Source organism: Manis javanica, chromosome 6 (assembly GCF_040802235.1).
Source record: "Manis javanica isolate MJ-LG chromosome 6, MJ_LKY, whole genome shotgun sequence".
Lineage (NCBI taxonomy): Eukaryota > Metazoa > Chordata > Mammalia > Pholidota > Manidae > Manis > Manis javanica.
The window spans coordinates 138,005,986-138,016,340 of NC_133161.1; positions in this window are offsets into that span (position 1 = coordinate 138,005,986).

The window sequence follows — 10,355 nt, forward strand, 5'->3', positions numbered from 1 at the left end:
ATGGAAAATATGCTCTCTTCCCCTCTAATAACAAGCAGAGGAATAGCTGTTTTCTGTTTCACCCATAGGGATCTCTGCATACAAATAATTCAAACAAAACTAAACTTCCAAACTTCACGCTTTCCCAAGGGAATCATCTTTTATTAGAAATAGTCACTTCAAAGGTCTGAGTAAATGCAGGTTTTTTTTAAACACTGCAAGCAATTTACATTTTTGTGTGCACATTCACTAAATGCTTCTGATCAGATCCAGAGAATTTATCCTGCCAGGAGGGCTATGAAAGTGTGAAGCTTCTTAGCACAGAGATATCAACCAATTAGTGACAGGAATTGGCTGGGTTTTCAAACCCTCCAAATAAACTTTGGATCAGATGAATTTCGGACCCAGATTCAGGGAATGACAGTGAGAGCTTGTGTTTATGTGGAACCCCTCCTCCAGCAATATCAAGGTCTTTTAAAGACATCCTGGTTTCTGGCAGATGTCATTTACAATAATAACCTCACATTTTCTTTAGCATCTTACCCAAGTGTACTCACCCATTACTTTATTTACATTGCCTTTAAACAGTTCTAGGAGGTTGATCTGGCTACTCTTTCTCATTGCATGATCAGAAAACTAAATATCAAACTTGACAAGAATTCCATAGCTAAAATGTGGAAGAACAAGAGCTTGAAGGCAGATTTTATTTTAATATATCGGAATCTATCCTAAGCTGTTATGTCCTGAAATTATCAGGTGGTTTTTATATCAAACAGTGTGGGGAGAGTAATGATAATGATAAAAGGCACCTAAATGATCTAGAATGATAGTACATACATTACAAATATTCTAGATTAATGGTGACCTTTTTACACCCCTTGACGCTAAACTGGACTACGTCAGCAAAAGACTTGCATCAACTCGCTAACTGGTCTCGTCCTTGTAATCACTAAAAATGAGGCAATATGAATAAGCTAGCAAAGATGGGGGACTCAGTTACTATGTAAAGCTGATGATCATGGGTGTCACCGGCACAGCTAGGATAGTTGTTAATGACCAGCATCTTTTCTGATTAATGAGCACCTGCTTTTAGATGTTCAATGCTTTCCACAAGCCTGACTCTAAGTTACGCAGTTTCTGATATTGTATCTTGTGGTACCCTCACAACACCCCTCTATGATAAGCCTCAGCCTAGTATGTTTTGTTATTTTATTTGAGGGGCGGGGAGGGGTAACATCTTAAATTACAAAATCTGTGAAGATGACTTTCTGTAACTCACACAGGCTGTAGCTATAGGGACGTACACTAGGAAATGCAGAAGCCAGCTATATTTAGATGGTGGGGTGTGGCAGTAGGTATTTCTCACTAGGGGCAATTATAATCTATTGTATAGTCATTGTGGGAGAGATTTTTTTTTTAATCTGCTTATCTTCCATTTAGGCTTTATGTACTTTGACAGACCCTCTCTTTTAGCAAAGTCTTGCTTAATGCACAGCAGAGTGCCAATGGACAGTTCTCCGTCCTAGAAATTCTCAGGAAGTTATCAATTCCCCGCAGGGACGGGAGTCATTGATTCCCTCCTGGGAACTGCCTTCAGAAAGAATGATCTCAGAGGAATTTAGAAGAAGCATTATCTCTGTCAGTAAGCCCAGAGGGAAAAAGTAGAGACAAATTCTACACTCAATTCAATTCAATTCAGCAAGTATTTATTGAGTCTAACACAGGATATGAAACCAAAGGGCAGTCCTTATCCTTAAAGAGTTTACCATCGTAGGGTAGGGAGAAGGGACGCTCATGCCTGGGCAAGGTACTCAACCTCTCTGAGCCTGTTTCCTGGAACGGACCTCCTCTGCCCCACAAAGTAAACTTTCTGCTCCCATTTATCCCACCCTGTCCTGTGAGCACATATCTGTGAGTGTTTGGGTATAAATCAACATGTTCACTGATGTTTTTCAGTGTTCTTTACCAACATCTCCCCTCCCCTCTGTTCATAATAGTTTGTTAGCCCCCCTATGTTTGTTATGCACACTTGCTTAACATCACCCACACAGATGACAGAAACAGTGACTCTTTAACATTCTGCTGCTTTTCCTAGTAGCTCCCTGGCTTCTCTCTCTCTCTCTCTCTCTCTCTCTCTCTCTCTCTCTCTCTCTCTCTCTCTCTTTTCTTGGAAAGGGAAGAAGGATCTAGATTTTTCTTTCCTTCACAGTCATTTTTAACTCTGGTTTGTGTTGTGCCTACATATGAATTAAATTGCCTAGGAACTAAAGCCAATAAAAAATGAGGTCCAGTAGAACAAAGGGGGGCTGTCAGGCTGGAGCAGTGACACGGAGAAGAGTCTGAAGGACAAATTAAGGATGATTTTGAAGAAGAAAAAAAATGACAATATACTTTCTCTCAATGAGGGTGAGATCTGTCTGCAAGTCAGAAAATACGAGTTGGATTTATTTTATTTTCCTGAATTGGAAAATACTGGTTAGATAAATATGAACTTCACACAAACACACACACACACACACGACACAAATAATATCAGCCAGAAGAAGCACCCTTGCCTCTGAAGTTTAGTGAGGCCCTGTGCAGAAGGAGACCCACATAGATATATCTAAATATTTAAGTGTGAAACCAAATAATAAACTCATTAAAATCAGTTCTCTTCTTCTGCCTTAACAAACAAAATTCACAATGGCCTAAAAAGATCAGATTTGAATTTAGAATTGCGGGACTCCTCTGAGTTCTACCTGGAGGCAAAGAAATAACTGGTGCCTAGCCTGTACCCTTCCTTCTCTTCCCACCTCCAGCTCTGCCCCACAGCATGAAAAGCCTCATGCACAAGTTTGTAGATTCTCAGCCTGCACATCCAAGCATCACCCCTCCCCACTGCCAACAGCCTCCCCTGGCCCCCTGCAAGCCTGTTATGTGCACATCGGTGGCACAGTACATCCTCAGAATGACAGACCAGGAAAGAGGCCCTTTCAGACGCAGTAATGAGCTAAAAGCCATTTGGATGGAGAATTTGGGGATCTTGGGTAATCAGGGAATGATCTAGAAAAGGGATATAGGCTCAGAATATATACTTCTCCTTGGCCCCAGGGACTCCATGCCCCACAGGGAGAGGCAGGACTCTACATCCTTGAGAAGTGGTCCGTGGATTAGCATCATCCACATCACCTGGGAGACTGAGATTGCATTTTCACGAGATCCCAGATGAAGTGAATGCACAGTGTAAGAAGGGCTGCTCTGAAATGTGGAGCCCAAAAGCGACCTAACTTGCCTAAGTCTAAGGTCAGTACTGGTGGTAAGCGCTGTGTATCTCTCTGTCCTTTTCCTCCCACCCCAAAGATATCCACGGAGCATAAAATCAATGACCTGAAATTCTCCCCTTGTTACCTGACCAACCCTGATACTGGTTGGCGGCTAACGGTAAATCTGATTTCAGCTGTGAGTCATTCAGCCCCAAATGAAGCTGCCCATGTATTTCAAGTCCATTTTCCTGGCCCTGGAATGGATGTGCACGAGCCTCAGAGATTATTACAAGGAACACAACTTCAATACCCAAGAACGTGCCTTCCTTTATGACCCCCATGCAAAGTAGGTCAAGAAACTCACAAATAATCAAGGCATTTTAAATTGGGAATCAGCTCCCAGATAGCCCATAATCATTTGCAAATGCAGGCTTATCTCGTCCCTGTTTAATTCCTTTCTGTAGGTGCAGGTAGAGAGAGGCCACTTTATTCCCAAACATCCTTGAGTCATAGCCCCTGGACTCCAGTTACCGAAAACATTACAACATTGATCAGGCCTATGATTCTGAGCTAAAGGGTGTCTATTATTGGCAGATCCTGCTGCTAGGCAACATTAAGAGTGCTAGAGGGACTTAAGAAGGATATTAAGAAGCCCTAAGACATAAAACAGTTCCCCTGACTGTCATGACTTCAATACACAGATCCCTGAATGAGGAAATGGAGAGAGGGGTGCAAATACCCTCTAAGAAAATGAAGACGCTGACTTATAAGATGCCATATTTCAGATAGGTTTCTTCCAACCTATTGAGTACTTGATACTAATGTTTTTGAAAGGCTCAAAAGGAACTGACCTCAAGTCTTAGAAGAATTACCATCCTCTGCCAGGAATACCTCTTCTAATCTGGGTGAGGCAGAAAGGCTGTTTTTGGTATTTCAGCATTTTTATCTTGATCAGAACTTTATTTATATATGTTCCCAAAGGTACATGATTTGTCATCTGTATTTTCTAACTCATAACCAAATAGCAGTATTTGGAAGGTTGAGTTTTTGTTTTGATACTTAGAGTGGGAAGACATGTTCCAGAAAGTCCATTTTTAAGAAAATGACTAATTATTTGATTAGAGACATTATGAATAGAACCAGTTGACATAACTTACGGTTGAAAGTAGGGAATTATCAAGATAATTTATAATACAGTCCAAAGGTGCACTAGAATGTCTACTTAAAATCCCAATCCACTACATCAGTGGCTCTCAAAGTATGAACCCCAGACCAGCAGCATTAACATCACTCATAAATTGGTCATAAACACAAATTCTTAATACCCACCTCATACAAGACCAAATCTTTGGGAGCAGAGCCCAGCAATCCATGTTTTAACACGATGATACTGATGCACAATAAATGTCAGGACCCCTGCACTAGATAACTGGCTCTCAATCCCAGATGCTTACTAAAATTACTTGGGGAGCATGTAAAAAATGCCAACTCAGTGCCCACCTTCAACCAATTAAGACTCAATCCATTGGGATGGAGCCCAAGCTTCCCAGGAGTTTTTTTAATTCCCCAGGTGGTTCTAATATGCAGCCACTGGCTGATAACCTCTAGACTGGATAATTTTATTTTTATAGACCTAACTCTTACATACTTCTAAGCAAACTTTCATCCAAGAATCAGCAGGCCATTGACAAACAGGCGCATGCTGTCAAAGACCTGTGCCACTGAGGTATGGCCGCCAAGTTAACCTGGGCTTTGGACCTGCAGAGCTCAAAACTCCTCTCTTCCAGGGCACCGAGCATCATTTGCACAGCTACAATTATTTCAACCACAGTTAAAAATGAGAAGGGAATTAAATTAGCTTGCAATCTTTTTTGCATGTTTCTAGAGAACATGTCACCTGTCACTCGGAATGAGATGTGCTTCTCCCTCTCTCAGGATGTGGTATAATGAGGTCTTTCTCTGAGCTCTGAGTGCAGAAATGTATTTATGGCACAAAGAGAGATTTATGTATTTTCTAAAAATCCTGGCAGCCAATAATAGCCTTGACTGACTCTCTAGGGCTCCAAATACAACTAGATTGTATTTGGACATAAATCTGGATGCATCGTAATCTTAGCACTGTTTCCCTCCATTAAGGGCCAGATGGGGCAAAGGGGTTCAGAGGGGAAAAGTAATAAAATTGTTGATAAAATGGATAAAAACAAAATACTAAGCCAGAGAAGGCCATTTCAGTGTAATCTGTGTAAAATTCTCAGAGACATAATGCATAAGGAGCATCTTGGTGACTATGCTAATGAATTCCCAGATAACAAGGATTCTATCCAATCACACCCTGGTAACATTTTTTTACCCCCTTAATGTCATAGAAAGTTGTAAGGAAAATATATTCAGTAAAGGATTTGTCCCAGGGTAAAGAAGAAATTCCAAACTCTTTAACATTTGCCATCTGATATTTCCTTTCTGCTTGATAGTTTCATCATTCAAGAAAGAATTAATAAGAGAATGAAAGGTTGGGAATGGAACTAAATTCTTCACGGCCCAGTCTGCAATAGATGGACTAACTTTAGGTCTCAAGAAAGCTGAGGATGAGGGAGGGTGAGCAGTGTGGTATTACTCTGGCTCTGAAGCATGACACACACTCCAAAGTTAAATATTATATGTGCTCAACAAGAACTTAACAAGAGTTGGCATAAGACATTCTATGAAAATGTGCTAAATAAGCAGCAAAATCACTTGAGAATTAAGAGGAACTCCCAGTTCTATGAAACCTAGTCTCTACTCCAGGCCTGAACATTTTGGGGATTAATTTATCTTTAAAACAAAGCATCCCCTGTTCTGTTGAATCCTGAAACACTGTATTCATTGCTCACCAGTTAGAACCAGCTGTAGATATTTGATCCCACACAAGAGGATGCTAGCAGAGGCCTAAATTTGTGGAAGCTTAGTGACAGAAACCCTGGGGGCCACTGCAACCTTGGCAGAGGGTAGCAAGTTAGTTCTGCCATAAATTCCTGTCCTCTTGGATGGTGACCTATATTAGTGTTGGGTACTGCCATTTGGGGACTTGATTCGAAAAAAAAAGTATCTATCCTATAGAGCAGAGCCAAGAGTAACACAAATGCCCTAAAGACGTTTTTCCAGCTAAATTACATGCATTTATTTTTCACCATGGGGGTCAGTATCAAAAAGCTAACAGGCTCCGGAGGGACAGTGCATGCTAATTTCCCTCATGGAAAAGGTCCTTTAAAATGCCACTCACACCCGAAGCACTGATGCATTTGCAAGTTGCCTGGCTCGAGGTATGCCGCACACGGTCCCACTGGAACCCATTAGACGGCCTGCAGATAAATGAGCCCTGCACAACCACACACGCGTACATGCCACCCAAACGTTTTTAAAAATTACTAAGCAATTATGCAGATTTCCCGGCTCTAACGACAAGGATAATGGCAGCCCATTCACAATCCAGTACAGTAGATTAGTGTGGCACAAAGAGAGCTGAACTGTTTAGCACTGGGCTCAAGGCTCCCATGGAAATTGCATTCAGTTGCAGTTCATAGAAAATAATGTGTTTTATGTCACACACACACACCAGGTACCACACTCACCCATGTGGATGCGGGCTCTACTCAACCCCCAGCCTGAATATACCAAAAGCTAAGAGATGCAAGTTACATGAAGTCAGCCAGCATGGTACAAGATACACATTCCACCCAACTTGTTCCCTCTATCCCTCTACAAGGAACCTCAGCGTCCAGTGGCAGCCTGTCCACTCTGTTCTCTCCTCGTCTCTTTTATTTCCTCTTGCAAGACCAGCTGCAGCTCAATTGTGGACTATGTAATTCAATAGATTCGCAGATATGTCTTGAGTCAATTTTAATTCTATTTAAAGGACAGTCGATAGAGTCGTCCCTGGGGCTTTCTGAGATGAATTTCATATTCCATACCCTGAACAAGGTGGAAGGGGAAAGTGTACTACTCTTTAAAGGCATAACAGCTTAGTGTGCCTGCCCCACTTCTCCATTTCAACAAGACTCGGGCTCAGACTTGGGAGATGATTGAGGAAATCTGAAGGGCAAAGGAGGTGCACCTTTACATACAGAAAGCTTTAGACTGACCATTGTCTTTTGAGTTTGCCAAAATGGAACTGGCGGTCATGGTATGTCTCAGGGATTTCTTACCCTTGTGCTTTACCCTGAGTTCACGCTATTCTTTCTGCCCGGATTCTATTACTTGCTTTTCCACATGCTTTCATCCCTCCATGCTTCATGACCCAGCCTAAAATGCCACACCTGCCATGAGACTTTCTCTTATCCTCTTCCTTCTGTCTTATTCCCACTCTCACACTAGAAGAAATCTCCCATGAACATTGCCTCTCTTGGGCTCTTACCACATTTTTGCTGTTAACTGGATTTATTTTCCTAGCTCATCTGCAAGCTCCTTGAGAGCAGGGCTTATATGTCTGATTTATTTTGGTATCTTTCGGTATTAGTCAGGATTTTTGACTATTAGTTTGCTGTGCTAATGATGTACAACAATGCCCAGAGGTTCCCTGGCTCCCAGCAAACATTGCTTTTCCTCACCTGTGAGTCTGGCCATCAGCTGGGGTAGCTCTTCCAGGGGCTGAGTTCAGGTCTGCCCCAAAGGTCTCTCAGTCTGGGACCCAGGCTGAAGGAGCAGCAGCAATCTGGGGCAACAGCCATCTGGGGCAACTTTTCCTTTGGTGAATAGCAGGGGAGCAAGCCGTCAGGCTAAGCCATGCAAGTACATTTACTGCCTCTGCTCTTGTCACATTCTCTTCCCCACCATCGATCAAAATACGTCACATAGCCAAACCCAAAGTCAGTAGAGAGGGGATGTGTACTCTGCCCTAAAAAGTCACAAGGATTCTTAATTCTACCCCACATACCCCACCCCCACAGCCTGCCAACTTCTCATGATGCTTGACTGAGTCTCTAGGACGTCCAGCAGGTGTCACACCTTTTCCCAAGAAGCTTAAGCATGCTGCCCACCCCCTGTAGGTGACCCAGCACAATTCTCAAAAGTTGTTTGAGAGTTCAACACACAAGCAGGTGACTAGAGTCAAGAAAGTGACTTTTTGTGCATAACACAGTCTAGCTCTTGGTGATCCCGTAGCCCAATGTGTGTATATACACAAACAGGGAAAGCAATGGGGAGAGACAGCAGTCATGACTAAATGATGGTGGAAAAGTTTGGGGGAAAGTAGTCCCTTTCAAGACATTGGTACTAGTGAGAGTATTGCCACTGGCCTTTATTACTGCAATTCTGGAGATGAAAACAAGATCCTTGCTGTGTAAGATTTGCCTCCATCCCTGCTGCTTTAAACCTGAAATGCTAATCCTCTGCTGGCTGCATCATAACCACCTCTGTGGCAAGACTCACTGCAGTGTCCAAACACCCGATTGTGGTTTCAGGTGGTGAATGACCAGCAGGTGTGTCTGAAACAGACAAACAACTATAATCCTGATTTCTCTGGGGTCATCAAAAAGAAAAGGAAAACAGATTCTCTAGGGCAGAGCCTCTTGCATATACTTGACTTAGCTAAGTTCAAAGAGTTCTCCCAAATTAATTCATGAATACTGAAGAGTAAGTAGAATGGAAAGAAGCTTTGCACACACCTGCTCTTCCTCAAAGGATTAAAAATACCTGCCCAGAAGAGGTCAGTCATTTTTGTAAGGTCAACAGGGAGGTCAGACAGTCTCACTTGCCAAGGTGCTGCTTCCCAAAGGCTCTGAGCTCGTCACTAGACCACACTCAGGAAAGCGTTATTATTAAAGCACTTATTCGGCTATTGGATTTCATTGCAGGCAGTGTTCAAGGAGGTTTTTAATTGTACAATAAAGTCCGTTTGTTTGATCCACGATCTCAGCTTTCTGTATAGTGTTTGTTGGCGTCCAGTCTAATCCACCCTGCACTCTGCTCAGTAATTAGTCAAGTCAATCCCAGCCCTTAGCGTAAATTAACGAGTTTCTACCAGAATGGGCTGCTGAGGTTTTGATGAGACAAGAATGATTCTCTCTCCCCAGCTCCACTCTTCTGATATATGATCAATTTATTTAACTCAAATTGCATTTTCAATAGCCCTCTCTTCCCAGAGTCAGCATGTCTGCTGTAACTTATACTTGAGAAAGGGAGTCAGTGACAGGGTGGTATGGCTGGAGATGAGCTGGGTAGACAAGAAGTGTTTCCTTGTATGCTACCTTGAATAAGCACAGTGACATTCTGACACAACGATGTCAGTGGTCGCTACAGTCCTCAGCCACAGGCAATTATCTGGGGAATGTGGTATTGCTGGGAATTTCTGTAAGTTCTCCTGATACAATGTTACTGGAATAATTAATGTATATCAAAGTGGAGCCTAGCCCAAGTGGATATGTAAATAGCATACTGTGGCCCCTTGTTCAAGTTTCTTTTTAACTGCATAGAAAGCCCAAGTGAACATTTACTTCCCTACTACGCTTTAGAAATGAACTCCGACATCACTAACAATAGCATCCCTTTAAAACATAAAGTTGAGAGAACGCATTCTCCACTGTCACCAGTATGGCATATTTGTCTTCTGCTTAATTTGCCCTCATTGTGTATTATTAGAAGTTAACACTGTAGTTTTGTTTAATAACTGGCTTCACCGCCCATGGCTGACTCCAAACTGATCACTCAGGCCTGCTGATGAAAGTCCTAATTCATCCTTGTTAGAGCAATTAGAGGGAAATTGGATAACTGTGCCACTTCTTGCAAAGGTCTATGTGCAGCTATAGCCTCTCCCCCAAGAGGTTAAACAAACGCTCACTTTGGCTGCAAGTGAAATAGATACTTTCCTTGTAAATGAGATAGGACCAAATTAATTTAGACTTCAAGAAGTTTTTAAGTGGGAGCTGGAGCTCGGCTTCTAGTCTCCTTCTTGCTCCGTTCCTCTCTCTGCACACGGCCAGGTTAAATGTTCTCCGCCATTAGAAATCAATTATGATTCTCTGCTATATTGCATGTGCTGCTGTGGCATGAGCTACACCTCAGCATACTGACTTCAGTTGCCTTTTCTTTTTGCCCTTGACATTCGAGTACTAATTTGAAAGGGGAAAACTTCTCAGAGCATTACAACACATCCTGGCT